The sequence below is a fragment of the Heloderma suspectum genome, chromosome 3 (genome assembly GCF_057233095.1).
Source record: "Heloderma suspectum isolate Gila_16-S chromosome 3, 16-S_ref, whole genome shotgun sequence".
NCBI classification, from domain to species: Eukaryota; Metazoa; Chordata; class Lepidosauria; order Squamata; family Helodermatidae; genus Heloderma; species Heloderma suspectum.
The window spans coordinates 50,023,199-50,051,095 of NC_139460.1; the positions used below are offsets into that span (position 1 = coordinate 50,023,199).

The window sequence follows — 27,897 nt, forward strand, 5'->3', positions numbered from 1 at the left end:
TGCTTCCTAAGTTGCCACATGGGGGATTTCCACCATCTCCCTCCTCTATATGCATCCCCCCACCCACACCATTCCCAAGGGTCCCCAAACCCCCACAAGCACAATTTTCAGGGCGCTACAGAGGAAAGGGGGAAGTGGGAAAGTCCATTTCATGAACATGAGTCCACAGAAAGGAAGTTAGGATCCAAGCTAATATTATTAATAACTTATACAGTAATTTTTGGAAATGTTTTATATTTTTTTCACACCCCCACCCACCCAACAAAACAAGAGTTCCAAATGTAAAAGCTCAAGTACATTTCTAGGCTATTTGCAAGTTTTCATGAAAGCATTTCAGGGCATCATCAGCTTTTACTCAAACAGAGTTGTATTTTTTTATTTTAATTTTTAGATTTAACTACATAAACGTAAAATTCTGAAGAACTGATTTGCAGTTGCCTCTGAACAAAAGTGCAGTTTCTTCTTTTCCCTTTTAAAAATCCACCTAAGAAGTTAGAATACAGGAAGCTTTTGCTGAGCAAATAATGTTTCTTCCAAAAGTCACAGCTGTGAATTGACAATAGTAAGTATACAATGACTATGGATACTATGAGCTAATGTCTACTTGTCTGAAGTATTTCTGTTAAAAGTCAAAATGCATTGATGGTTGTGCTAAGATGCCATAAATAGAGAATATGATACTGCGCTTTTCTTTTCTGCACTGGATATCACCAACATGATGATGATGATTGATTAAATCGCAAAGATCTCTGGTTCATAACATAAACAAGATTTATAATCCAATGTGTTGGAAATATTAACTATTAAAAATGAGATTTTTATTTGCTTGATTTCAAGGGGGGATAGTCAATTAAATTATATATTTTCTTTTGCTTTTCAAAAATTACCATATAATTAAAAGTCAATGTAAAGACAGCATTATTAACTTGCTAGTTATATATGACTGCAGCTGCTCCCCCACTCTGAAGCCCCCAAATTTAGCCATTAAACAGGGAGTTCCTACACTAGAGGAAGATTTTATACCATCTGACACTGCAGGGACTCCTGGGTAAAGCTACCCAATTTGGCTTCTATTGAATGTTTTTAACCTAAAATTATCTCCAGCTTTGTTAATATAAAGATATTTTGAAAATAAAAACTGTTTAGTTTCTCTGTACTTGTTCTGTTTTCCTCCTACCAAGGAACCTGTGTGTTTTGCCTACAGTAACAGCTGGATTTTATATTTTCAAATACCAACCATTACACTGTTGACACATGTTTAGCTTGTGGTCTATTAAAACCGTGGATCCTTTTCACGTGTGCTGCTGTCAAGCCAGGTGTCACTCAATTGTAAGACTGTCCTGAGTTTAAAACCAGTCACAGGCTTAGTGCGTGTAGAATGAAAGTTTGAATTTCCAGAATTGGGTGCACTTACATGAAGACTTTGGGGGAATGGATGGAGCTGTGGATCAGTGCAGTACAATTTTCAGAAGCCTGGATTCTTCATCAGAGTTTGGGAAGCAAAGAAATATATATTTTTGTCACCAACCCCTAGGAAAAAATGTTGAAAAGTTTCAGTTTGGACTATAAATCACACCTTTTTGAGAATGACTGTCAATTTTCAGAATGACAAATATAATTTTAGCCATAAATGGCTAACATTAAGGTTTCATTTTTTTATTTCAAAGATTTATATACTGCCCTTTGGTGATGCTTCCAGGGTGGGGATGTAGTCCCTGACCCAGCATCATATGAGGCCTTCAAGACTAAAAAGGTTGTACACTCTGGATATGAGGAAAACACCAGGGTTGGCAGAGAGGGGAGGGAAAGGAGCAGTTGTAGTTTTGTGTCTGACAATTCTACCTTCTAATCACAGTGAATGGTTTGACCAGCACTCTCCAATTCCATTGCATTGGGGGAAGGATGTTGAAGTCATATATTGCAAGACTGATCCAGTGTTCTATGTTCTTTGCTAGTTCTCTTTCCCAGGAATGTGGGTATTAAAAAAGAGTTTTGGTGGAGTCTGTAGGTCCTTGGATGATGTGGCCTTTGATGCTTGCTTGGAAAATGCTGGATGTTCAAATTCTTCTGCTATTGTATGCTCCACATCCATCATCCACACATGTCCTATTGCACTTTCAGTGATTTTGGCGCCAATTAAGCAGAAAACAAAAACATCTTAAAAAACTGTTTTTCATTTGCCATAACTTGCAAGCCCTTGCACCTATTTTTCTGGAATTCTTCAGGCTTCTTGCCTAGGGACACCCAAAAACCCATGAAGGGGCCTAAGGGGAAATTAATCACTTACACCCCCCCCATGACCACTACCAAAATCTGAACACTCTCCTTTCACCAAAAACAAACAAACCAAAAACAAAACAATTCACCTATCCCTCTGCAATTTAACACATTTCAGAACGAAAGACACCTCCATGTTGTGTGTCATTTACATAACAATTGCCCACTAAAAATAGGGGAATAAATATATCCTTTTGAGGAAACCCCCAAACTGCAAAGACTGCTTTTGCACACACATAATAACCCCCCCGAATCTATTCATCTGAAATGTAGCAACCTTAGCCAAAAGGCTAATCTGCAAATTTCATCCAACTCTGCCAAGAAATAAAAAAGTTATCTACAGTTCCCGTAAAAAAAAAAATTAAATGTGTGTAGCACGAACAACAATAACCTGCACCTATTTGTCTAAAACTGTGGAGTCATAATCTCCTCAAAAGGGTATGCTATGGCTGCAAATTGCAGCTACATCTGACAAAATTATTTTTATAGCATTATGTTGATTCCCAATGACAGTCAGAGGGAAGCATGAAGACTTGGGTTCAGTACTGAGTTGAAACGAACCAACAGCGAATCAGGAGGCATGAAGATTTGGTTTTCTGAATGGAGATTCAGATCAGACCCAAGTTGAAGCAGCTGGCTTGTAAATTGGTCCGAGCCAAATTGGGCCATTTTCTGGATTGCCGAATTGGGGTCTGAACCAAAACTTGTGGTCAGTGCACACCCCTAATATCCAGATTTAAGATGCAGTTGCATGAGTTGCTGTTCCAGTGAAGACATAGGTCCAGTTCTAATAATCTTCTCTACAGTACAAGCTTGAAACAGGACCACGGGTTCTCCTCAGGCCCACCAGCTGTGTCCATCCTACATCCATGCCCACCCAGGCATCCAAAACATGGGTGTGAGGCATGTGATAGGGCAGGGATGGAATATTGCTTTCAACCTGAGAAGCTCTTGGGGGGCACATTCCAGTAGTTTGTGGGGCCAAAGGCAAAAAGGGGTGGGACTTCCAAATACCAAAAATGCCAACATATTTTAGCTTACAGCTCTTTAGGAGTGGCATTTCAACCTTTGAGAATGAGGGAAAAACTTCAAAAGCTGGGAAACCACAAATGACTGGCAGTCGGGGGAAAGGGGCGTTGATCTCTGGGGAACCCTAGAGGACCAAATTGGGACCCCAAGCAGGCTGTATTTGGCCACAAGCCTGAGGTTCCCCCACCCCTGCTATTTTTATTTATTTATGCTACTGCACGATCAGTATCCCACCATCTGGACAGCAACCATGCTTTCTATTTTATGCATCAATGGCATTCTATGAACACATTATGACTACACATACTGGTTCAGAGAGCCATAGGTGCATCTGATGGGCAGGGCAGAAAATGGGCAGCTTCAGCTTGCAGAAAATATAAATCAAGCCCCTAGTCATTATGGGAAGGGGTGATGACTATAACTCATCATTTGTATATACCTGAATGAGTTTATATACTTGAATGACTGAACACCAATAATGTCTAGGCTAATGTACTGTATCTCCAGTATTCTGTAAATCAAAAAATGAATTGGAAAAATGAAGAGAGCTTCGGCTATTGGGCGGTATAGAAATGAAATAAATAAATAAATAAATAATTTCAAATTTCCAACCTGTTTTTAATATATGCAAATTTTCATTTCAATCTCATGTAGAACTGGCACAGGGCGCACCACCTTAGAAGGACTACCGCCACCATTTCCCCCCCCCCCAACCTGCCAGCTAGTTAAAACAGTATTTGCTGCTATTTTCGCAAAACAGAGAGAGGAGGTGGTCCCACAATTTCTAGGGTTATCCCACCCCTCAATGCCACATTCTGGGGAAGGGGTCCTTCTTCAGAGTAAAGCATTGTGGGTGAGGTGTCCCTGAAGAGTGCCTGTACCGTCACTGCTTTGCTGCAATGGCAGCAAAGACTGATTACAGTTTGTTACACTTGGAAAGACTGTTTAATCAACTTAGAGCACAATCCTATGCATGTTTAGACAGAAAAAAGGCCTACAGCTCCCAGCATGCCCCAGTCAGCCATGCTGACTGGGGCTTGCTGGGAGTTGTAGGCCTTTTTTCTGTCTAAACATGCATAGGATTGTGCCCTTAAACTGTTATTTGTTGCTGCTGCAATAAAGTGGTGGCAGAAGCACTTTCCAGAGCCACCTTGCCCACAATGCTTTGCTCTGATGAAGAGCATGGCATGGGCCTGCAGTCTGAAGAGCCCTTTAGGAGTGTAGCTGGCTACTTCCTGCAGCAGCAAACACTATTTAAAGTGTTTGCCACCGCAGCAAAAGCAGCAGCAGCACATCACAGCTGGTGGGTGGCAGCCGCAGCATCTAGGGAGTGTGGTGATGGCAGTGGCAGGCAGCCCTATTGACGACGGAGAGAGCGCAATTCACCACCACCCCCAATCTGAGGGGGGCCTGAGTCATTTAGCTCACCACAGGACTCGTGTTAAGCCAGCCCCGAAAAATGTTTAAAATGCTGCCTATTCATATGAATAGTTTCAAGCATTATTGAACTGTGTAACTGTTCTGTTGAAGTATTTGAAGCTGTTGCAAAATGTAAATCTGAGGTAAGAGACATTTGAAAATATACTCCTGATTCTTTTGCCAATTTCTCTTTTGGTAATTTACAATTAATTACAACGTTCTTTCATTCCCTGATTGCTATTCCAGACCTTTGAGACCTTGGCTACTGGGGGCAGATCACAGTCAGGACAGATCTGTCCATATCTCAAACTCTTTCCTTTGCTGACTGCTCATGATAAAAGCATATATGCTCTCTTATATAACCATGAAGTTTCCCTGTTGCAATGTAGCAAATTCTAGGAAAACCGCTGCAACAGCTTTGGACTGATGAGTCATATTGCATTCTGTTATATATTCAGCCATGAGAAAAATAAGGCAAGAGGGACAGAAATCGCTTCAGAGCAAGGCCTTTAGCCCAGCAGAATCCCAAAACATAAACATCTCCAGGTGCAAAAAAGAAAAAAAATGATATAAATTGGTTAAATGTTACAAAATGCAGACAAAACACACAGAACACAATGGAGCAGTTACTGTCAGGATCTGGGTTCCTTTGAATAGCTCCAGACATAGAAACAGCAGCATGGAAAAGCTTTTTGATCATTTTTTGCCCCACCCGCTTCAGAAATTAGGATGACTTTTGTTCTCCAGCAGATGAAACCTAATTGTATTAATAGAAGGGCATCTGAAATCACAACACTTGCTCTCGCCTCTTGCTGGGAAATCTTAACTGTTTTAATGTTGATGCTGTTCTCCCAAATGGTGTGTTACTTTTTGCAATGAACAAGAAGAGGAAAGCTCTCCCACCCTCCTGCCATATTCCATTTTCTTGTCAAAGCAGTATGTTAATCACATCTTAGCAGTTCTTTGCTAATAGTGTATAGGTAGCTTGCTTAAGATGAATAGAGGAAGAAATTTACCTTGAAACCTGTTTGCTGGAGGAAGAAGGTAAATAAGGTTGAAGATGTTAGTTTTCTATGCACAAGCATGTTCCACTGAGCGGAGCAGAAGCATTCACTGAGTCATGTTATGTCATCAAGTGATTAGACTTTCTACCAGGCACATGGCCTAAGCTCTCTTAGCCTGGGGATATTTCTTCCTTGGATCAAATGCCGGCATTAAGGGATTCAGCTTGATATTTTTGCTGGTACATAACATCATATGACTACACTTTAAAGTGAGCACATGCAGCTTGCGGAAGATGCACGGCCTTAGAAAGCAGTTTCTTCAAGCATCTGCAATGCATACAGACCCTGTAACGCAGAGGTCCACTACCTTTTTGGCCCAAAGGGCTGCATTGGGCAGTGCCAGGAGGCCAGAGGGCCGCGCATGCACACACACACACATGCCTTGGGATTCCTTTGCAATGCCACCACCATAGCAGATGCAGGGCAAAAATGGCTTGGTGGCCCGCATGCGGCCCATGGGCTACGCTTTTTCAACCCTTGCTGAAAGACTTCCAGGGTGTTCTTGTCACCCCCAATGAAGGTTTGAGGCCTACAGAGGCAAAGGGAAAAATGGTCAGGCTTAGAGGCCTGGAGTTTTCTGTTGGGAGGGGTAACCCTGAGAAGAGTAGTTTCATTTCTCTGGTTATGTGTCAGTTTCATTTCTCCACTTCAGTTTCATTTCTTCAGGTTTGAAGCAGTACTTTCAGTTTTGAGGGAGGAGGGTAGATAAAGAGAGGGAGAGAGCCAGTAAGAGTCAGAAAAAAACCAGGCTGCAGCAAGAGCAAGAGAGAGAAAGAGATGGCCCAAGCCTGAAGTGAGAGCAGAGTCTGAAGAGTGAGCAGGAAGAAGCAGCCTAGAAAAGTCCAAGGATAACTAGGGTGAAAGGAACTTGTGTTCTGCAACTTTTGTTTTATTTTAAGGCCTTTTGTATCACTCAGCCCTATTGTGTAAATACCTTTAGTTGTAATTTGTTTGCTTTAAATCTACTAATAAACTGTTGTGGTTAAACCCTGTGTCTAGAGTGTCAGTCACCCCACGTCTACAGCCTAAAGTTTAAAAGAAGGAAGGTGGGACTCTTAAGGAGACAAGAGATCCTTAAGGAACTGCTCAGGGGGTCCAGGTCATAAGGGGATCCTTGACACCCCCACCGTGGCTGTGGCTGATAGTTTCAACATGTAACATATTCAGGAATAGACCTTTACACTAGGAATCATTCAACACACCCAAAAGTTAAACCTGCTCTTGCATCTATAGAAATTATCTTCCACTTCAAAGGTCATGGGCAATTTGGAAGAGAGATCTGGGCAGGATCAACCATTTTTAGTCATAGAAATAATAATTCCTTCTTAATTTTAAGGTAGACACAGCCCTGTTGTGTAGCAGGGTAAAGTGACCAACTTCGGGCAGCACTATTGAGGGTGGGAGGCGAGATAAAGGCAGGAATGGGTACCTGAACAGCACAGCAAAATTTTCTAAATTGTGTGTGCCTCTGATGACTTTCCAATCCTGTTACATATGGCAAGCATTGTTCCTATGGGCCTTTTTTTTTTCTTTTTTTTAAACACACTTGACAATTGCTCGTTGCCCTGGAACCCCCCAGGCATGTGAATTAGAGCTGTGCAGAAATGGCCTCTCAAAATTCTCCAGCCTATTCATTGGCAGAGAAATTGGGCAGTGATGGTGGGGCGGGGGACACACACACACAATTTCACTGAATTTCTCCTAGGAGAGGAGAAATTCTCCAACAGTTTCTCACAGATAGGACTGACTATTGGCAGGGGTTGTAGCACAGGTTCTTTCTTCTTTCCTAAGGGTTTTTGGTTTATTTTACTGTTCCTGCAAGAGGCAACATTATCAACTGTGTTGAGGCTTCCACTTCTTTGAGGCAGAATTTCGAATTTCTTTTGGTGGCAGTTTTGAGTTTAGCTAATCACTATAAGGTGGCTGAGGGTGCTGTGTGTGTTTCTCTATTACACAGCTTTCCATTGCTCTGCAGCCTCCCAGGCCACCTGCACTTTCTGAACTGAAAAAGTCCCATGGGAGGAATTGCCTCATGATGTCTTCATCATGATGTCTTTAACTGAAGTGCAGGAAGCTGAGGAGGCTACAGGCTGCCACAGAGATTACTGTACAGTGACAAACAGGACACTCATGCACACTCCTCAGCCACCTCACAAGTAAGGTAAGCACAAGAACCCCAAACCCAACCCATGAGAATTTCTCCAAAAATTTCTCCCCCTTTGAATTTCTCTATCAGATTGAATGAGAATGGTCAGAAAAAAATGTGGGAGAAATTTTTGGCAGAGTGCTAATGTTAAGTATTTACTTAATTATTTAACATTTCTATACTGCCCGATAGCTTAAACTCTCTGGGAAGTTCACAAAACAAAACTTAAAACCATAAAAGACAAGAACATAATAAAATAACGCATAATATAAAAACATGAAAAACACTAAACCAGAGTAAAAAAAAAAAAATCAAACACAAAACAAAATAAAGTAAAACCAGCAGCAGTGCAAGGACCTTAAAACATACTAAGGGCACAATCCTGTGGCTGCTAAACAGCATCTAGACGGTCATAGACCTTTTCATTTTCTGGGAACTGAGCTTGGGGCCAGTGTTCTGAGATTGGTTCCCAGAAAACAGACTCTCCTCCACCTCCCCCATGTGGAGCGGGGGAAAGGGGGTCATTGCTGGAGGCAGGGAGGGGAGGGGACAGTGGAAGCGATGTTACGATGCTTCCTATGCGCTGACTGGTCTCCCCCTGAGGCATCCTGGCTAGACAGCCGAAATTGGCCATCTAGCCACAAATGCAGGGTGGCCAGAAAGCAGAGGAGAAGATCCCCTCTGTGTTCTGCCCTCCCTGCATTGGATAGTCAGTCGCCTCTGCATTCAAAGGCTGCCAACTATCCCCATAGGATTGTGCCCTAACACATTTTAAGACTAAAAAGCCAGAGAACATAAAATGGCTTCACCAGTCATCAGAAAAATCACAGCCTGGGTGTCAGGTGAGCCTCTCTGCAATGGGCATTCCATAAGCAGGGTTGTTGTTGTTGTTCAGTCGTTCAGTCGTGTCCGACTCTTCGTGACCCCATGGACCATAGCACGCCAGGCCTTTCTGTCCTGCGCACTCTCCCGGAGTGTGCTCAGGTTCATATTCATTGCATATAAGCAGGGTGCCACCACTGAAAAGTCCCCTCTCACCTCTTTGGGTGGGGGGAATAACCTTATTCTGAGGTCAGGGTCATTCAACTGCAAAGGAACTAGCAGTTTGAATTAGCCTAGTAGCTGATTAATGGTGGGCTTGTAATCATGCAGACAAGTGTGAAATGAGAGAAGAAATCAATCTCTCATTTGCAGATATCACAAAGATGCTCAGGCTTGCATACTTAGACAATGCTGTGGTTGCTTCCCCAGTGCAATTCCAAGAGAGAACGGACATTTGGAAGCTATCTCCTAAGCGAAAGCTTGTCACTTCCCCAAACTCAGCCTATTATCTCCCTTTTGCTCTCAGCTTCCCAGTACTCCCTGTCTCGCCAGTGCTGCAAATCAGTTCAGCAGTAGGAGGAAGAAGAAGGCGCAGCCAGGGACAGAGAGATTTACAGACCATACTACAGATATATTTGCAGAGGTCTCAGTTCAGCAAGATAATAGACTGCATGTGTAATCTCATACATCTGTAACAGTAGTTAGCTATAAGTTAGCTCACTGACAGCACAATTGTGCGCATGTTTATTCAGAAGTCAGTCCCATGGAGTTCGATGGAACTTACTCCTACTTAAGTGGGCAGCCTGAAATACTGCTTTAGCAGAAACTGAGCTAAGGTGTTTATCAAAATTTATTTGAAGCACTTTGTGAAGGCCACGTTCTTTGAATTTTCCATCTGAAAATGGGAGGGACAGCCATAAAGGCAAACTTGGTAACCATCTAGGGTGCCAAAATTCCAAGGGCTTCTGCCTCGGCTGTGTAAATGTCTTGGAAAGGGAAAGCTACTTGGAAGAGCAGCACAGAGCCAGCTTAGAAGCTCATGAGCTCAGTGATGTATCCCCTGCATTTCAGAGGATGTGATGAGAGTCTTCTGACCTCTACCAGCTGCCCAAAGCACAGGCACCGTTGAAGTGGGGAGGAAGTAACCATGAGAAAACAGTTGATCCCAGTCAACTGTTTTGATCGCTTAATGTGCTTATTGTTATGCAGCTCAGCATATGCTAACATGCAGGGTGGGTGTGGGGACAGTAACAGATTAATTTATGTAGGACAGCAAAAAAATCTTTTGAGCCAGCTCTGACAGTACAAAGTGCGCTACACTAGTAACAAATTAGGTATCCAACAAAACATGAACATGCCACAGTATGTCAGAGTGAATCAGCTCTCTGAAGTACTTGTATCTAAGATGAAGATGGTGATAGTTATATTGGTTACATTTCTGCAAAATGGCTACATTTTGGTTACATTTATATATATATATATATATTGGTTACATTTCTGCAAAAAAAAAAAAAACTTTCAAAGCAATGTACTATGTACACATTGCAAAGAGTATCAATTGGTAAAAAGAGAATACGGAAAGAAGACAAAAGCAACAGTAGCTAAATCAAAGTTCAACTATCACTCAGCAGGCTGGCAAGGCAATTTGATATAATGGAGCCTTCCCCTGCCAGAGGAAGCTGTGCATAGATGTTGTCAGCCGGATATCCATGAGCAAGGAATTATAGAGAGTAGGGTTCCCCATGGGGAAGGCTCCATTCCATACCATACTTGATCTCACCCAAGTAAATTGAAGGACATGGAGCAAAACTGCATCACATCATCTCTAACATGGCTACATGGCTCAGGACCACAGTACCTGGCAGAACGCCTCTCCTGGCATGAACTGACCCATACACTACGCTCTGCATCTAAGATCCTCCTCTGGAAGCCTCCTCCAAGGGAGGCTCAGGGGTGGGGGTGGGCAGCAAGGGAGAGGACTTTCTCAGTGGTGGCTCCCCATTTGTAGAATAATCTCCCTGCCAAGACCCACCTGGTGCCAACATTGTTATCTTTTTGGTGCCAGGTTAAAACTGCCCTCTTCTCCTAGGCATTTGGCAGCATATAATCAGTCTCTTGATTGTCTCTGGCTGATTGTTTTTGTTTTAGATATATGTTGTTGTTGTGTATGTTATTTGTTCTATGTTATTATGTGAATGGTTTTATATTTTATATAATGTATTTTAATGGGTTTTAATTTTTGTGAGCTTCGGCTATGGGGTGGTATAGAAATTGAATGAATGGGCCAAATCTAATGTCAGTCCTACTTAGACTACACCCATTGAAATGAATGTAACTTAAGTTGGTCCCATTCATTTCAATGAGTCTATTCTAAGTAGGACTAACATTGGATATAACCCAAAGGGTGGGACATATGAAAGGAGGTACTCCCTAATGTTTGATCCCCAAGATCTAACCACTAATAAGTATTCTATGACTATGCTCTTCCTCCCACCTTCCAGGGTTGTCATGGCCAAACCATGGTTTGGCTGTCATTAATAGGATTCGTGTTTGTATACTCCCTTGTTTCCCCTCTCCCCCTCCCCCTCTCCTTCTTTTCCCACTCACACATGCTCCAATTCCTTCCTTTGCTTCCTGGTTTGCACAAAACATTATGTATGTAACGTCTACATCAGGTAACCTATGGCTTGTGCAAACTATTGTTTTCCTCCAAGCTAGAATTAGAAGCCCACTTCAAACCATGGTTTCCAATTATGGTTGGAAGCAAACTATGGTTAGTACAAAACATATTTGTCTGAATTGTCCTTCATCATTGCAAACGGTGGTTTTAGTGCAAACCAGGAAATGAAGGAGGGAATTGGTGTAGGTTAGGGGAAGGCAAGGAACTAGTACACATGAATAAAACCCATTCACAATGGCCAAGTCATGGTTGGGTGTTCTACCTGATGTAATCTCTGACCTCGGGGTCCTTCTTCCAGTTGGGGACTTCTGACTGCAATTACTCCATGGTGATGGAAAGGCAGTCTGCATACTGTTTATCTTTCAGAGCTGAGCTCTCACACTGAAAGAAGCTCTAGAGCACTTCAGCAATCTGTTGTCAGGCCCAATGTTTACGTTCCCAGTAGCAACTCGATGCATGGATTTGTGAACCTCTGGCTTCTATGCTGTTGCCTGCTGAAATAGTTCTTCCAGAAACCATAGAAAGTTTCTCCACCAGAGCTGCACATTCCTAGTAGCAGCTGATGCTGGTGTGTGGAATCACTGTGCGCAAATTGGACAGAACCATGTTATGAGCAGTGCCATTCATTATGGCAGCAGTGTGAAGAAGGCATCAGGGGGGATGCTGTTTCCAGCTGGCTTTGTGTGCTAACTGGCCCTGAGTCCTAAAGAGGAGAAGAACACATAAGGCTGTAATTAAACTTTGCCCTGTTTCAGACCAGCATGTAGAGCAAGTTGGAAAAAAAAACTTACACAGAGGGACTTAGGCATTTGAATTCACCACAAAATGTACACTAAAGTAATGTTAGGGATTAAGGGCAACTTTTTAGAACTGTGTGGGTGGTCACAGCCATACAAGCCCTACTGTTTTCAAAATAAAACCTGCCCAATATTACAGATAACTTACTGTAAAAGTCTTAGCTTAAGCCAGACACAGAAAGACACTCCTTTCCCTTTATTCTTGACTTCACCTCATTATGCCATGCAATTTTCTCACTTGCATGGATAGACTGAGATTTTTTCTCTATTTTCTCAGATAAGTAAGGCAGCAGTTCAGGCCACGTGCTCAGTTGTCCTACTTTACAGAGGACGGTCCTCTATTTCAGAGAGCTGGCAGAGGACAGTCCTGTCTTTGAAGGTGTCCTCTGTTTGATGGGCTGTCCAGTCCAAGTCTGGTTTAGGGCACAATCCTATGCACGTTTAGACAGAGAAAAGGCCTACAATTCAGCTGGCTGGTGAATGCTGAGTTGCAGGCCTTTTCTCTGTCTAAACATGCATAGGATTGCACCTGTAAAGTCAAAGATCCAGAAGGAGGGAAAGCAGCAGGGGCCTTGAAGTGGCCCATCCACAGTTAGCTGCTGAACAACAAACTGAGCAGACATACAGGTCACCTCGTCACAGTCTTCTAGCCTATGGAGAGATGTATTCTATTTCTATTTACATTATAGTTATTATTTCTAAATTTGTACATACACAAAGAACTTTGTATATGAAAATGTTATACAAATTGGTATCCTCTTTTGTCCTCCTTTTTTGGTGATGCATTTCCTTGGTTTTGGCACTGTTTAAGCTACCACCCTAATTCAGGCCCATTTTAAAATGATATGAAGTATACTTTATTTTATTCATTTCCAGGGTCTTAATTTGTTATGATGACAAAGCAGCTGGAAAATCCAGCAGTGGCAGTCCAGGTAGGGATGCCATCATTTTGACTTGCTGATTTCTAGAGACAGATGCTACATTCCCTTGAGGCTGCCAAGGTCTGCAGGGTGCCAGTGGTTTCTTGCATTACCCACTCTGCAAGTTGTTAGAAGCCCTGAGAGAAGCAACATAATTTTTTTTCACAGTGGAGGCTGGTGGCTCCAATGTCAGTGGGGTAGTGACTCTGCTCCAGGTTTCAGTCAGAACCAGTCAGAACACAAACCTGTAGCAGATTCACTGGAATCAGAGCTACCAGCCTCCAGTGGTTTTTTAGTTCTTGATCCACAAGGCAGTGATGCCATAGTAGTTGAATAGGAAATACATACCAGCAGGCCCTAAAAATATCTCCTGAGAAGTAAGCTCTACCGAGATCCAAGAGACTTGCTTCCTATGTGTAGGATTGCATACATCACATGATGACTTGTATTTGTGAAAGAACCATCACATGCCAATAAAAATAGACATACCTTTTGCATCACTGGGTATCATCACAAGCCATGGGTTGGATCCAGACTAAGTTAGCTGAACTTAGTTCTCACTGAAATGAATGGGACTACTTAGTCGTGGCTAACGTTTCACATTGTTTTCAATGGTACCTAACCTAGGTTCAACTAAAACTGCAATTCAAAGTGGTGGTGGTGTGTGTGCATGGGGTGACAGTGATAGTACATTTTCCACCACTTCCAAACCCTGCCAAGCTCAACATGCATTTTTCCCAGTGGCCAGCAGCAGATTTTATTTTTCAGATTAAAAACAGTGGTGATAGGGGACTAACCATGCTAGCTCTAAGCTGGGATTGTTGAGACGCTGACCATGGGGCTCCTTGGAACATCTGAAAGGCTTTGGATCCAGTGGATCCCTCTATCCCACCCCCAGAATGCCCATTTCAGGGCCTACCACCAGCAGGAACACTGCCTGATGTAGATTAATGCCCGCAGACATTTCTACAGATGTAACTGGACCTCTGGGACATTTGTGCTCCCTCAGGGGTGCTTCCATTGGATCCCAACTTGTGCCAGCTAGCAGATCTGGGGTAAGGATTGCTCTGTTAGTCGGGAACGAACCCACTGTTGGCTAGTTCAGTCTTCACCCATGGTAGGTTTAGGTCTTTGCTTGGCATCTCTGTCCATGCTTTCCTCTAAGCAAATCTAATGTGAAGCCAAAGTGTGGGAGCAAAGACCTTTTACCTCGATGGAATGGAAGATTTGCTCATGGGTCTCACAAGTGTCTTGAAATCAAGACATTCATTATAAGAAAAATGGGAAGAAATGCAGAATGTATTCCTTGACGGAATGATTGTGGAAGTAAAAATTAAGAAATATTTTTCAAATACTTTAAAAGAAAGGAAACAGGATGATGACTTTCACTACATATATTAATAACATTCCATTTGAAGTTGTTGTAATTCAGACCCTTAAAAGAACAGAGGAATGACACAATACAAAAACAAGCATGCTGGCATTTTCAAAGAGCAAAACAGAAAACAAAATTGAAAGCCCATCAAAAATGGCAATGAAAAAATTTCAAGATTTTTTTTTAAAGTTTCATTCTGCTTAAAGTTAAATTAAATTAAATTTTAATATCAAAATTTAATAAAATTTCAGAAACATACAATAATATATAAAGAACATGGTTTAATTTGATAGTATTAAATATGCTAAATGAGGGATGGAATTAAAAAGATGCATTCACCGCACAGATTATGAATTTTTTTCGGTACCATTATCCTATTGGCAAACTTGGATATCTGTGTGGATACCCCTTAGGGGAATGGGCAGGACAGCAGTTCTTCTCTTCTAATGCTTTTCTTATGATAATAGAACAGGGAAAGGCAAGACATGGGCCAGACTGGCAGCATTAAATAAAATAGCTTGTGAGTAGGGACAGATGGATCAATCTATTTCCAGTCCATGACACATTTGCATGTGTCCACCACTCATAACTCCATTCCATTACGTTTTTGTGTTAATCAGCAATTCTTTTTAAAAATGCATGAAAAAATACATTTAAATACAAATTTAAATACATATTTAAATGCATTTCTAAATGTATTTTATCTCAAAATACCCATTTTAAAATACATGTTGATAGCTTGCACATGTCAGGAGATTTCCCATGGTGTGAGGCTCATGCATCTATATTACCTGTAGGTGTTTTGGCAGGAGAATGAATGGGAAATGATGTATCAAGGCTACAGTCCCATGCACACTTACCTGGGGGCAAAGCCCATTGAACACAGTGTGATTTACTGTAAGTAAACATGCCCAGGATGGCGATAGAAAGGAGATCTATGCAATCTTATACATGTCTACTCAAAAGTAAGCCCCGTTGAATTCAGTGGGCCTTACACCCAGGAAACTGGGTATCGGACTGCAGCCTCAGTTTAATCTGCTTAGTGTAGAATGATATGGTTACATGGATTCTCTGCAATTACATGTATTGTAGACATCACAGTATTCACTGCAGTTTAGTAACAAACTATATAAAATCTATTGGTCATATACACAATTAAGAGAATGGTCTAGCAAAAAGAAGAATGTTAGCGAATGTCCACAAGTGAAACATTTAAGGATTTCCCAAATATTTATCTGGAGAGAGCCAGCTTTAACACAGTGGAATACAATAGGTCCTTTGTCGAATTTGAACTTGCACAGACAGAAAGTATGTTTGCATGGGATGGGGTCACAACCATCAGGCAATTCTGGAAGCAATTCAAGCTGTAAAGAACTAATGGGAATATGCAGCGCTTGATGGACTGTTCTGCAAAACATCTGCTACTGCTAGCTCCAAAGGACAATTAAGCAGCAAGATTTTGAATACCAATTCTAAAGTGTTTTTACTCATTTTTTAAGATTTATAGATATTACAGGTAATTAAAAGAGCATCCCTCGCCGCTAATGGATTCTGAAATAATGTCTGCCCTCTTGGTGAAAAATGCAAATAGAAACAATTTATTCAAGTAGGACTTAAGGCTACTTCATGTATTATAAAAAGTTCTACATAGAAGGCATTTCTATGTATGCAGCAAAAACCCATCTCAGCAATCACACATAATTGCCTATGTATGGGTTTCAGATTAATTCCTACATGCAACTGACTTTGCATGTAGGAATTTTGTAACATATGATGTTGCCCTTATTGCTAAGAACAGCTTTCTAAGCAATACTGCTATGGGGCCAGCAACATTTTAGGTGTGTGCAAGTGTCACGTGTGGCCCCCTTTATAGACACCAAAAAGCTTTTGAAAAGGTAGGGTGGCACTTTCATGGTCCCCATCTTAACCAGGGCATGATGAGTTCTTAGAATTAAAACTCACCAACAGAAGATGAAGCATACACATGTGTTAAAATTGGGACAATAAAACTAATTATTTTATAATTTGACAATGGATATACCATAGCTGCCTTTCCTCTACCTTCCCTTCTTATTCAGGTCAGAATCCTGAAATGACTATATGCCATGTAGTATATAATCTGAATCCTTGACTACTAGGAATCTCATGTGAGAAATGCAAATAACAAATTACTAAACAATATACTGTGAAGTACTAAGAAATACAGAGAAGGACATAGTTCACCAAGGAATTGAACTACAAAAGGTTTGATCTGGACAGTCAGGACCGGCGTCAAGGGTAGGCATGGCTGGGCTCCTGCCAAGGGCCCACACCTCAGCAGAAGCCCACTGAAAGAGCCTTCTGGGGTTGGTCCTCTTCTTCACCATTGCAACCTGCTTGTTAAGTTGTCTCTCACTCTGGCCCAGACAATGGTGGTGGTGAGAAGGAGGAGCAGAAGATGCCACTGCCTACTCACTGGCATTCCACCTGTCAAGCAAGCAGGTGGCGGCAATGATGAGAAAGAAGAAGAGGAGGAGGAGGAGGAGCTGGTGAGAAGGTAGGTTCGCTGAGGAAGGGGGCCTATTGTCGGTGTCTTGCCGAAGGGCCCTTAAAATACCTGGAACCTCCACTGTGAACAATGAAACAGCCTCCACTTCCAACCATACTGGAGACCAAACTGTATATTGACTTGCAGTGGTAATAACAACTCTTACTGTTTCAATTGTCGTTTAAATTAGACAGTTTTCTGAAATGGCCTTTCCTGTATACAGATCTTTTAATACAGTTCATGCAGTCCTCTCCCACTTATCAAGCACGATGCAGTAGTGCCAACTACTGTCTACCACACCTAAAAGAAATGTCTAGGACTGACAGTCGTATTGATTTTCTGTGGTACCAATTTCTGCCATATAAAGTAAAGTAATTCTCACTTTAATAAGTAGAGCTTGGCATAACAACAGCTGATGATGGTCCTAAACCTGCTCAATTAATTCATTTTCTTATATTCTTCTGTAACATTCTTTATTTAATTCATGGGCAGAAAACATCCAGGGGTTCAGGGGCCAATTGCCCCTGCTGGAACCCACCGGAAGTTCAAATGAACACGTCCACTAATTCTGGACCACAGCCTGTAATGACAGTAGGAGCCAATGTGTTCCAAGAGTGGGTACATGGAGAGAAGCAGTTCTGGGAACAACCGCAGACTACTGAAAGCTAGGACAGCAGCCATTTTGATAACAGTACTTCTAGAACAGTTGTTGTTGTTGTTCAGTCGTTCAGTCGTGTCCGACTCTTCGTGACCCCATGGACCATAGCACGCCAGGCCTTCCTGTCCTGCGCTCTCTCCCGGAGCGTGCTCAAGTTCATATTCATTGCATCCGTGATGCTATCTACCCATCTCATCCTCTGCCGTCCCCTTCTCCTTTTGCCTTCAGTCTTTCCCAGCATCAGGGTCTTTTCCAGGGAGTTTTCTCTTCGCATTAGGTGGCCAAAATATTGGAGCTTCAGCTTCATTATCTGTCCTTCCAATGAGCACTCAGGGTTGATTTCCTTTAGGATGGACTGATTTGACCTCCTTGCAGTCCAGGGGACTCGTAAGAGTCTTCTCCAGCACCACAGTTCGAAAGCATCAGTTCTTCGGCGCTCAGCCTTCCTTAGAGTCCAGCTCTCACAGCCATACATTACTACTGGGAAAACCATAGCTTTGATTACACGGACCTTTGTCGGCAAGGTGATGTCTCTGCTTCTTACTATGCTGTCTAGGTTGGCCATAGCTTTCCTCCCAAGGAGCAAGCGTCTTTTAATTTCATGGCTACAGTCACCGTCTGCGGTGATCTTGGAGCCCAAGAAAGTAAAATCTGTCACTGCTTCCATTTCTTTCCCTTCTATATGCCAGGAAGTGATGGGGCCAGATGCCATGATCTTCGTTTTTTTAATGTTGAGTTTCAAACCAGCTTTTGCACTCTCCTCTTTCACCCTCAACAAGAGGCTCTTGAGATCCTCTCCGCTTTCTGCCATTAGGGTGGTATCGTCTGCATATCGGAGGTTGTTGATAATTCTCCCAGCAATCTTAATTCCGACCTCTGATTCATCCAACCCGGCATTTCTCATGATGTACTCTGCATATAAGTTAAATAAGCAGGGTGACAATATGCAGCCTTGTCGTACTCCTTTCCCAATTTTGAACCACTCGGTTGTTCCATGTCTGGTTCTTACTGTTGCTTCTTGACCCTCGTACAGGTTTCTCAGGAGACAGGTAAGGTGGTCTGGTACTCCCATCCCTTTAAGAATTTGCCAGAGTTTGTTGTGATCCACACAATCAAAGGCTTTAGCGTAGTCAATGAAGCAGAAATAGATGTTTTTCTGGAATTCTCTTGCTTTCTCCATGATGCAGCGAATGTTTGCGATTTGATCTCTAGTTCCTCTGCCTCTTCGAAACCCAGCTTGTACTTCCGGTAGTTCTCGGTTCACATACTGCTGAAGCCTAGCTCTAGTGTTAACTAGAGGTTGTTTCTTCCATATTTCAGTCTCCTATGGCATCATTTTATTATAATTTGCAGTAGCAAATGTTATACAATTTTTCATCACTTGTGAATTTAACACTCTGCTAAGAAACATAACTTTCCATTAACACTGTAAACCAGACAAAACTTACCAACACACACACACACACATGCACAAAGCCCTGTCTTTATTTTTCACCTTCCTATTTTAACTCTGTAGGAGTTGATTATCTGCTGCTCTGAAGAAAACCAGCTAAAATAAACATTTAAATATAAGGACAGCAGCCATATTCTTGAACAGCATCATTATTGTCCAGACCCAAGAGATGTTGATATTCTGAAAAAGCTATAGAAATGTCTGTCTGTGTTAAAGCCTGAGGGGAGGTGTTTCCCAGAAAATTCCCTGGGTTTTAATCCAAGATGCTGTCCTGACTGATGATCTTTTACAAATTGTAAGAGCACAGCTGAGTCTTATCATTCCAGTTTTACAGCCCTTTCTTAAACTAGCAGACAGACACAGAGGATGACTAAGTGAAGAGCTTTAAAAACATAAGAAGAGCCGTCCTGGATCAAACCAAAGGCCTATCTAGTCCAGCATTTTGTTCATGCAGTGGCCAACCTGATGCCTACAGGAAGCCCAGAAGCAGGACAAGCGCATTATGATCTTTCTGCTTGTGTTCTCCTGCAACTAGTACTGAGAATTAATACAGGAGGTAATATCTAGCCATCATGACTAGTAGCCATTGACAGCCATGCACTTATCTAATCCCTTTAAAACTATCCAAGTTTCTGTCCATTGCTTTATGAACTTTGTGCTGGGTGGAGTACTTCCTTCAATCTGTTCTGACGTTTTCACTACTCAGCTGCGTTGGATGACCCCAGGTTCTAGTATTATGACAGAGGGAGAAAAAAGACCCCCTCTCCACACTATACATAATTTTATATACTTCTAACTCACTTGCCATTTCCCCTATACTAAGGAACCCCAAACATAAAGCTTCCAACCTTATATGATCACAAATCATTGGAGGTTTAACTTTACATCTACTACAACAAGCTACCATTCTACTATAATTTTTTTTATTACCATATGGGTTTTTATTATGTGACTTTTATTGTTGCATGCTGCCTTGGGAGGGCTCCTGCCCTGAAAGGCATCCAAGATATATTTTAAATAAATAAATAAAATGAAACAGTATGCACAGTGGTCAGAGTGAAGTTCCACCAGGCCAAGAAAAGGCCCCTACTTAAAACTTTGTTTGCATATATCTATCCTGGCATGATTGCCATTGCTTTAAACCATCCTTGGATTGAGAGGAGAGATGTACTTTGGCAGCTGGGAAATAAGTCTGCTGACATAATGGGGGATTTGCTGGCATGGTAAAAAGGATGCTCTCCTATAGCAGGGGTGGACAACCTCTTTAATCCTGAGGGCCAAATTTGACTTTGGAGGGTGGGGTCCGAAGGCAAAAAGGATAGGGCCAAAATGCAGAAAAATAGCAGCATATCTTAGCTTAAAGCTTTTGCTACCAGCAACTAAGCCTTTGGAGAGGCATTTTAACCTTTCAGAATGGGGAAAAACTGCACAACCAAGGCACCAAGTGATTGGTGGTTGGGGGAAAGCGGGTGGAGCCAGGAGAAGGGGTGTGGCCATCTGGGGGATCTTGGGGACCCCAAGAGGACCAGATGTGGTCCCTGGGCCTGAAGTTCCCCAGCCCTGTCCTATAGGAGTTGCTGCTAATGTGTTCCTGTTATTATTCGTTCCTTGTGTACAAATTAATGGAGAGCAACTTCACTTCTGGTTAACCATGACAATTGTGAGGGACTTCTCAGCTCAGCCATCATCTGCTTTATTGCCAAACAAACAACAGTCACTGCCTGTGTGTGTGTGTGTGTGTTCTAATCCATATATCTTTGGCCCAAAATGCTGTTTCACTGTAGTGCTTTTTAAAGCCTAGATGTCCCAGTCTCTCATGATCTCATGTACTAGTAATGGGGGACTTCAATTTCCCTGATATTTGTTGGAAGACAAATTCTGCAAAACATGGCCGCTCCAAGAGGTTCCTGACTTGTGTTGCTGATAATTTCCTCCTACAGCAAGTAGAGGAAGGAACTAGAGGATCGGCTATCCTTGACTTGATCCTAACCAACAGAGATGACTTAGTGGATAAAGTAGCAGTTACGGGAACTCTGGGGGAAAGTGACCATGTTATACTTGAGTTCTTGGTTCTAAAGGAAGCAAAAGCCAAGTGTAGCCAAAAGCATACCCTGGATTTTAGGAAAGTCAGTTTTAATAAATTTAGAACAATGATAGTATGGTCCAATGGCAAGTGACTCTAATGAGAAAAGGAGTCCAAGATGGATGGGAGTTTTTAAAAAAGGAAATTTTAAAGGCACAATTACAAACAATTCCTACAAGAAAAAAAGGCGGAAGACAACGGAAGAAGCTAATGTGGCTTCACAAAAAGCTTAGAGATTACCTGAAAACAAAAAAAGGACACATATAGGAAGTGGAAGGAAGGCCAAGCGACGAAGAGTGCAAGCAGGTAGCACAGAATTGCAGGGATGGCATCAGGAAGGCTAAAATTATTTTTTTATTAAATTTCTTAATTGCCCTTCTGGCCAGCCACTCAGCCACTCTGGGTGATGTACAACAATACAACAGCATTAAAACAATACAATTCTCCATTAAAACATCATACTTCTAAAAAATACCCTAACCCACCCCAAATGCCTGCCTGAACAACCATGTTTTCAATGCATGGTGGAAGTTCATTAAAGAGGGGTCATGGTGGAGTTCCCTAGGGAGGGAGTTTGACAGAGTGGGGGCCACCACAGAGAAGGCCCTCTCCCTTGTCCTCACCAGCCTAGCTGTCCTGGCTGATGGAACAGAGCGAAGGCCATCGGAGGCTGATCTTGTTGAGCGGCCTGTCTGGTGTTGCTGGAGGTGCTCCTTAAGATAGGCTGGGCTGGAACCATATAGAGTTTTAAAGGTCAAGATCAACACCTTGAATTTGGCCTGGAAAACAACTGGTAAGCAGTGCAACTCCTTCAGCACCGGAATGATGTGATCACGCCGGCGGCTGCCTTTAATCAGGTGAGCCACCATGTTCTGCACCAGCTGCAGCTTCCAAACCATCTTCAAGGGTAACCCCATGTAGAGCACATTACAGTAGTCTAGATGAGAGGAGACCACGGCATGTATTACCAATGGGAGCAGATGGTTGGGAAGGTAGAGGTACAGCCGTCGTATCAGATGGAGTTGGTACAGTGCTGTCCGGCTCACAGCTGATACCTGAGCCTCCATGGACAGCTGGGAGTCTAAAATGACCCCCAGACTGTGGACCTGGTCTTTCAAGGGTAGCCATACCCCACTGAACACAAGATCAACATCCCCCAACCTCCTCTTGTCTCCCACCAAAAGTACCTCGGTCTTGTCAGGGTTCAGCTTCAGCTTATTCCTCCCCATCCAGCCACTCACCATCTCCAGACATTTGGACAGGGATTCTACAGCCAAGCTTGGTGAAGATTTGAATGAGAGGTAGAGCTGTGTGTCATCTGCATATGGATGACACCGCACCCCAAACCTCCTGATGATAGCCCCCAGCGGCTTCACATAGATATTAAATAGCATCGGGGAGAGGATGGAACCCTGTGGCAACCCACAAGTGAGTGGCCACGGGTCTGAAACCTCCTCTACCAGTGCCACCCTATGGTACCTGCAGGAGAGGAAGGACTGGAACCACTGTCATACGGTGTCTCCAATGCCCAATCCCTCCAGGCAGTCCAGGAGGATACCGTGGTCAACGGTATCAAAAGCTGCTGAGAGGTCGAGGAGAACAAGGAAGGAGCATTCACCCCTATCCAAAGCCCTCCTCATATCATCCACCAAGGCGACCAAGGCTGTTTCTGTAGCTGAGAATGAGCTGAGGTTAGCGAGGGATGCTAAAAGCAACAGAAAGCTTTTCTTCAGATACGTGCATAGTAAAAGACAGAGGAAAGAAATGGTGGTTCAACTATTAAATAAGGATGGCAAAATGATGACAGATGACAAAGAAAAGGCAGAAGTGCTCAATTCCTACTTCAGTTCAGTCTTCTCCCAAAAGAGGGTCTATGAGCCCCCTGGCAAAGGTGAAGTACAGACTGAAGGGGCAGGATTGCAGCTTGAGATCGATAGGCATATGGTCAAGGAACACCTCATTACTTTGAATGAGTTCAAATCTCCAGGGCCAGATGAACTGCATCCTAGAGTAATAAAGGAACTGGCAGAAGAATTCTCAGAACCACTGTCTATTATCTTTGAGAAACCATGGAGGATGGATGAAGCGCCAGATGACTGGAGGAGGGCTAAAGTTGTCCCTATCTTCAAAAAGGACAAAAAGGAGGAACCTGGGAACTACAGACCAGTCAGTCTGACATCAATCCCTGGGAAAATTCTGGAGCGGATGATAAAGCAATCCATTTGTAAACACTTTGAAAACAATGCAGTGATTACTCGAAGCCAACATGGATTTGTCAAGAACAAATCCTGCCAGATCTGGATCTTGCCAGACATAGTTTTGTCAAGAACAAATCCTGCCAGACGAATCTGAACCCAAGTTTTTATCAGGTAACCTCCCTTGTGGACTGTGGGAATGCTGTGGAGATAATATACCTTGACTTCAGCAAAGTTTTCTACAAAGTGCCCCATGATATCCTGATGAGCAAACTAGCTCAAAGTGGGACTGAGAGTTGTGGAAACAACTCTCAGGTGGATCCACAGTTGGCTACAGAATCGGACAAAGAGTGCTTATCAATGGGATCTTCTCAAACTGGGGAGAGGTAATGAGCACGGTACCGCAGGGCTCAGTCCTGGGCCCAGTGCTGTTCAACATTTTTAGTAATGACTTGGAGGAGGAGGTGCAGGGACTGCTGATCAAGTTTGCAGATGACAAAAAATTGGGCAGGATAGCTAATACTTTGGAAGACAGAAACAGAATTCAAAGTGATCTTGATAGGCTGGAGCGCTGGGCAGAAAACAACAGAATGACATTTAATAGGGATAAATGCCAAGTTCTGCACCTAGGAAAAAGAAACCAAATGCACAGTTACAAGATGGGGGATACGTGGCTCAACAACACTACAAGCGAGAAGGATTTTGGAATTGTTGTTGATCACAAGCTGAATATGAGCCAACAATGTGATGTGGCTGGAAAAAAGGCCAATGCTCTTTTGGGCTGCATTAATAGAAGTATAGCTTCCAAATCACATGAAGTACTAGTTCCCCTCTACTCAGCACTGGTCAGGCCTCATCTGGAGTACTGTGTCCAGTTCTGGGCACTGCACTTAAAGAAGGATGCAGACAAACTGGAGAGGATTCAGAGGAGGGCAACAAAGATGATCAGAGGACTGGAAACAAAGCCCTGTGAAGAGCGACTGAAAGAACTGGGCATGTTTAGCCTTGAGAAGAGAAGACTGAGGGGAGATATGATAGTGCTGTTCAAGTACTTGAAAGGTTGTCAGAGAGAGGAAGGCCAGGATCTCTTCTCGATCATCCCAGAGTGCAGGACACGGAATAATGGGCTCAAGTTACAGGAAGCCAGATTCTCCTGAACATCAGGAAAATCTCCTGACTGATAGAGCAACATGACAATGGAACCAATGACCTAGGGAGGTAGTGGCCTCTCCCACGCTAGAGGCATTCAAGATGAGGCTGGACAGCCATCTCTGAGGGATGCTCTGACTTAGATTCCTGCTTTGAGCAGGGGGTTGGACTCGATGGTCTTATAGGCCCCTTCGAACCCTACTATGCTATGATTCTATGATTAAATAAATCACTGGGTGTCTTAGCAGCAGGCATATAATACAAATACTCCTGCCCCATATGTGGAAAACCCGTTAGTGGGTAGGCAATATAGACTCCTTTTTAAGCAAAACCCATATAAAAGTGCTTTCCTGCTTCAGCTTAATTAGTCTACTTCACTTTAGCCTTAAGAGTTATAGATCAATGTTCATATTTGATGAAAATGTTCACTTTGCTTGGCTATGTTATCACAGGCTTCTATCTCTTTAATTGTCCCCTGTAGGGATGTTCTAGTCTTGATTGGCATATAAAGCATTATTAGCATCCCTCTGTAATTCCATTCTTTGATTTATACAACTGCCTGTTACACTTTCCTCAAGCAGTTCCATAGTACCAGCAAACAAGAACAGGTATAGAATAGGTATATATGGATTGTGTAAAATCTGTCCCATCTACGTTTCATGAATTGTCAGGCACTTTTTGTTTCAGCATCAATCCATCAACAGAATCAGAGTCTTTGTTTCCAAATTTGCGGAAATTTGCAGTTGCAGAAATTCACACATGTGGAAATGCACAAATTCCCTCCAAATCCACATTTTCATACTTTAGCCTATGGGAGAAATGCTCTTTTTGGGCTGTTCTTTTTTAAATTTTGGGTATTTTACTATGACAAAATTTGTGCAAACTTTGGGAAAGTTAGAAAACTGGTCCACAAGTTTGCAGAATCTGCCCAACAGGGGGGAAAGCTGGTCTGCTGTGGAGTATATAGATTGGATTTATGAAAATCCAAACTCATTAGGTTCCATTGCAGATTTCTCTGACATCCCTATTATAGAAGCATCCCTGCTGAGTTCATTTAGCAAAACCCTGGCTTTTAGCTCTGTATTCTGCCTTTGTTATCCTTAATGAATTGTGTTCCAAGACTAAATATTTCCTGCATGGCTGATGTAAAGGGACATTCTTCTTTGTCAAAAGCTTTGCTTTGTGATGAATGACAACAATCAAATCTGGTGAATGACCTGAAAGCCTCTGATGCTGTACCATTGTTGATGCTAAGAAGATGTTCTGTTTACCTTAATGGAAAATCAGTGCCACAATGGGAAACCGATGGGAAATCACAGGGGCTATTCTGAATTTTCACTCACAAACAGTTTGAGATGAAAGTCCTTAACCAGAGTTGGACCCAAACATTTTACTGTCTGATGTGAAGGTGGAGATGCCAAGATGGCACCTCTCCCCATTGTATGTATGGAAGCCAACCAGAACAGCAGTTGAATCTTAAGGCCAAGCTACATATTACTTTAAATACGTACATAGCAGTTCCATCTTTTTTGCTTGCTTGCTCTAAAGTAAGCATCTGAAGCAGCTGACTCACTCTGCCTAAAGACAGGGCTGGCCCTGCCCTTCATAGTACCATTTCCATTGCTATTTACAGTGCTTCATAGGTGTAGAAGATGTGATGTCCGTACCAGCTCAGTCCCTTTCTCTATCGCGAGAGAGACACAGAGTTCACCCAGGAGGGAGAAAGGAAAAATGGATCGTGGGGGGCAATCCCTAGTGACAGTGCCCACTGATACCATTCGGCCTATGGAGGGCCCGAGGGGGGATTCAGCCCCCACCGAAAAATATTTCTGTACCCTTGACATAGTCAATCAGATTTGGATACATTATAGCATCTCTGAGGCAAGCCATCAGTCTAAGTTGGAGTAAGGAGGGGAAGGGGATGTCCACATTGCAGAGGGAACTAGCTTCCTCAGTGATGGGACATTTTGTGGATATTTTTGCCAGATTTTAAGCCCCCTTCCTGAATAATTTCTGAAAAGGAGTACATTTCACAGCAGGTAAAAATGTTCGTGAATCCCCCTCCATTTTGGTTCACCCTACAGCCCATCTAAGTTACTTTAAGCTTTCTAAAAGGAATATTATAAATACAATACAATACAATACAATACACACACATACATGCATGCATAACTAAGCACTAGCTCTTTGATTTTAGTGGGATGGTGTTCAAGGTTCTTTTATAATAAAATTCTTTTACCACTGAGTAGAAAATTGTTATTCAGCTATCCCAACCAATACAACCTTCCTATCTCACCCATATAGTAATATGGGTATGGGAATAAAAACACATAACTAATCACAAACGCCTGAATGTTCACACATTCCAAGAAACCAAGGTTGTTGCATGGTATCATATCCTCTCTATGAGGATGGCACACAGATGATGTAATCCATGAAACAATATGATTATTTATAATGTACAGTGTGGTTTTCTTCTGTGTGGGATATCCAGTGGGGGGAAATCTTCCAAGGCCTATAAATTTATATTTTATATAATAAAAATTGTATTATTTTATATATTTATAATGTTATACATAATATCTCTGTTTTGTAACTGGTCTTTAACCTTCCCTTAAAGTATCCAGTTTGGAGACCCTTCATATCAGCTGTCTTAGCAACACACATTCCCTAAAACTTTGCCAGCATCTGTATTCACCAGGGTGGGAAAAATCCAGAGTCCACAGTTTGTTTTTTGTGTATTCATCAGGGAAGTGGAATAACAGGAACCATGCTTGGTTACAGCTTGTCTTTTCTTCATGTTGCATTCTCCTGAGACATAGAATTAAGAGGAGTGGATGTGCACAAGTGTTGCTCTGAATTTGATCCTCTGGAGAGAGGTGAAACATTTCCATAAATCTGATGCCTTGCTTTAAGGAACTTTAATCTTCAAGGAGAGATGTGAGCAATCCATGCCAAGAATGCATCAGTCAACTTGCCTGCAGGTAAGCAACGGGAGACTGAAGTGGTCTAAATTTCAAATTGCTGGCCTATAGTAGCCTTCCCATTACAGCACACTGACTATATAAATGGCCAAGTGGCCAAGAATCACTTTGGGTTGTTTACATATGGAAACTGGGAACCAGAGAAGAAGAAGCCTGCTGAGGGTTAATTCACAGTACACATTGGCGTTTGTGATGATGTGGCACTCTTTGGACTGTGTACATTGATTAATTCTTAGTACTGTGTAGTTGGTTACCATACAATCTAGACTTTATCGGTGACCTGTTGCCAGAGTTCATAATTTGCAGTGGCAAGAAGAGA

The 27,897-nt window shown here is 42.4% G+C and overlaps 1 protein-coding gene across 1 annotated transcript in view; it reads right to left on the reverse strand.

The window, feature by feature from the left end:
* COL8A1 (collagen type VIII alpha 1 chain) overlaps nt 1–27,897 on the reverse strand; it is a 171,344-nt gene that overhangs the window by 46,592 nt on the left and 96,855 nt on the right. Inside the window, exon 2 of the mRNA XM_084843179.1 lies at nt 1,415–1,530. The gene's annotated coding sequence lies outside the window, so the exon portion shown is untranslated. The remainder of the gene's footprint in view (nt 1–1,414; nt 1,531–27,897) is intronic.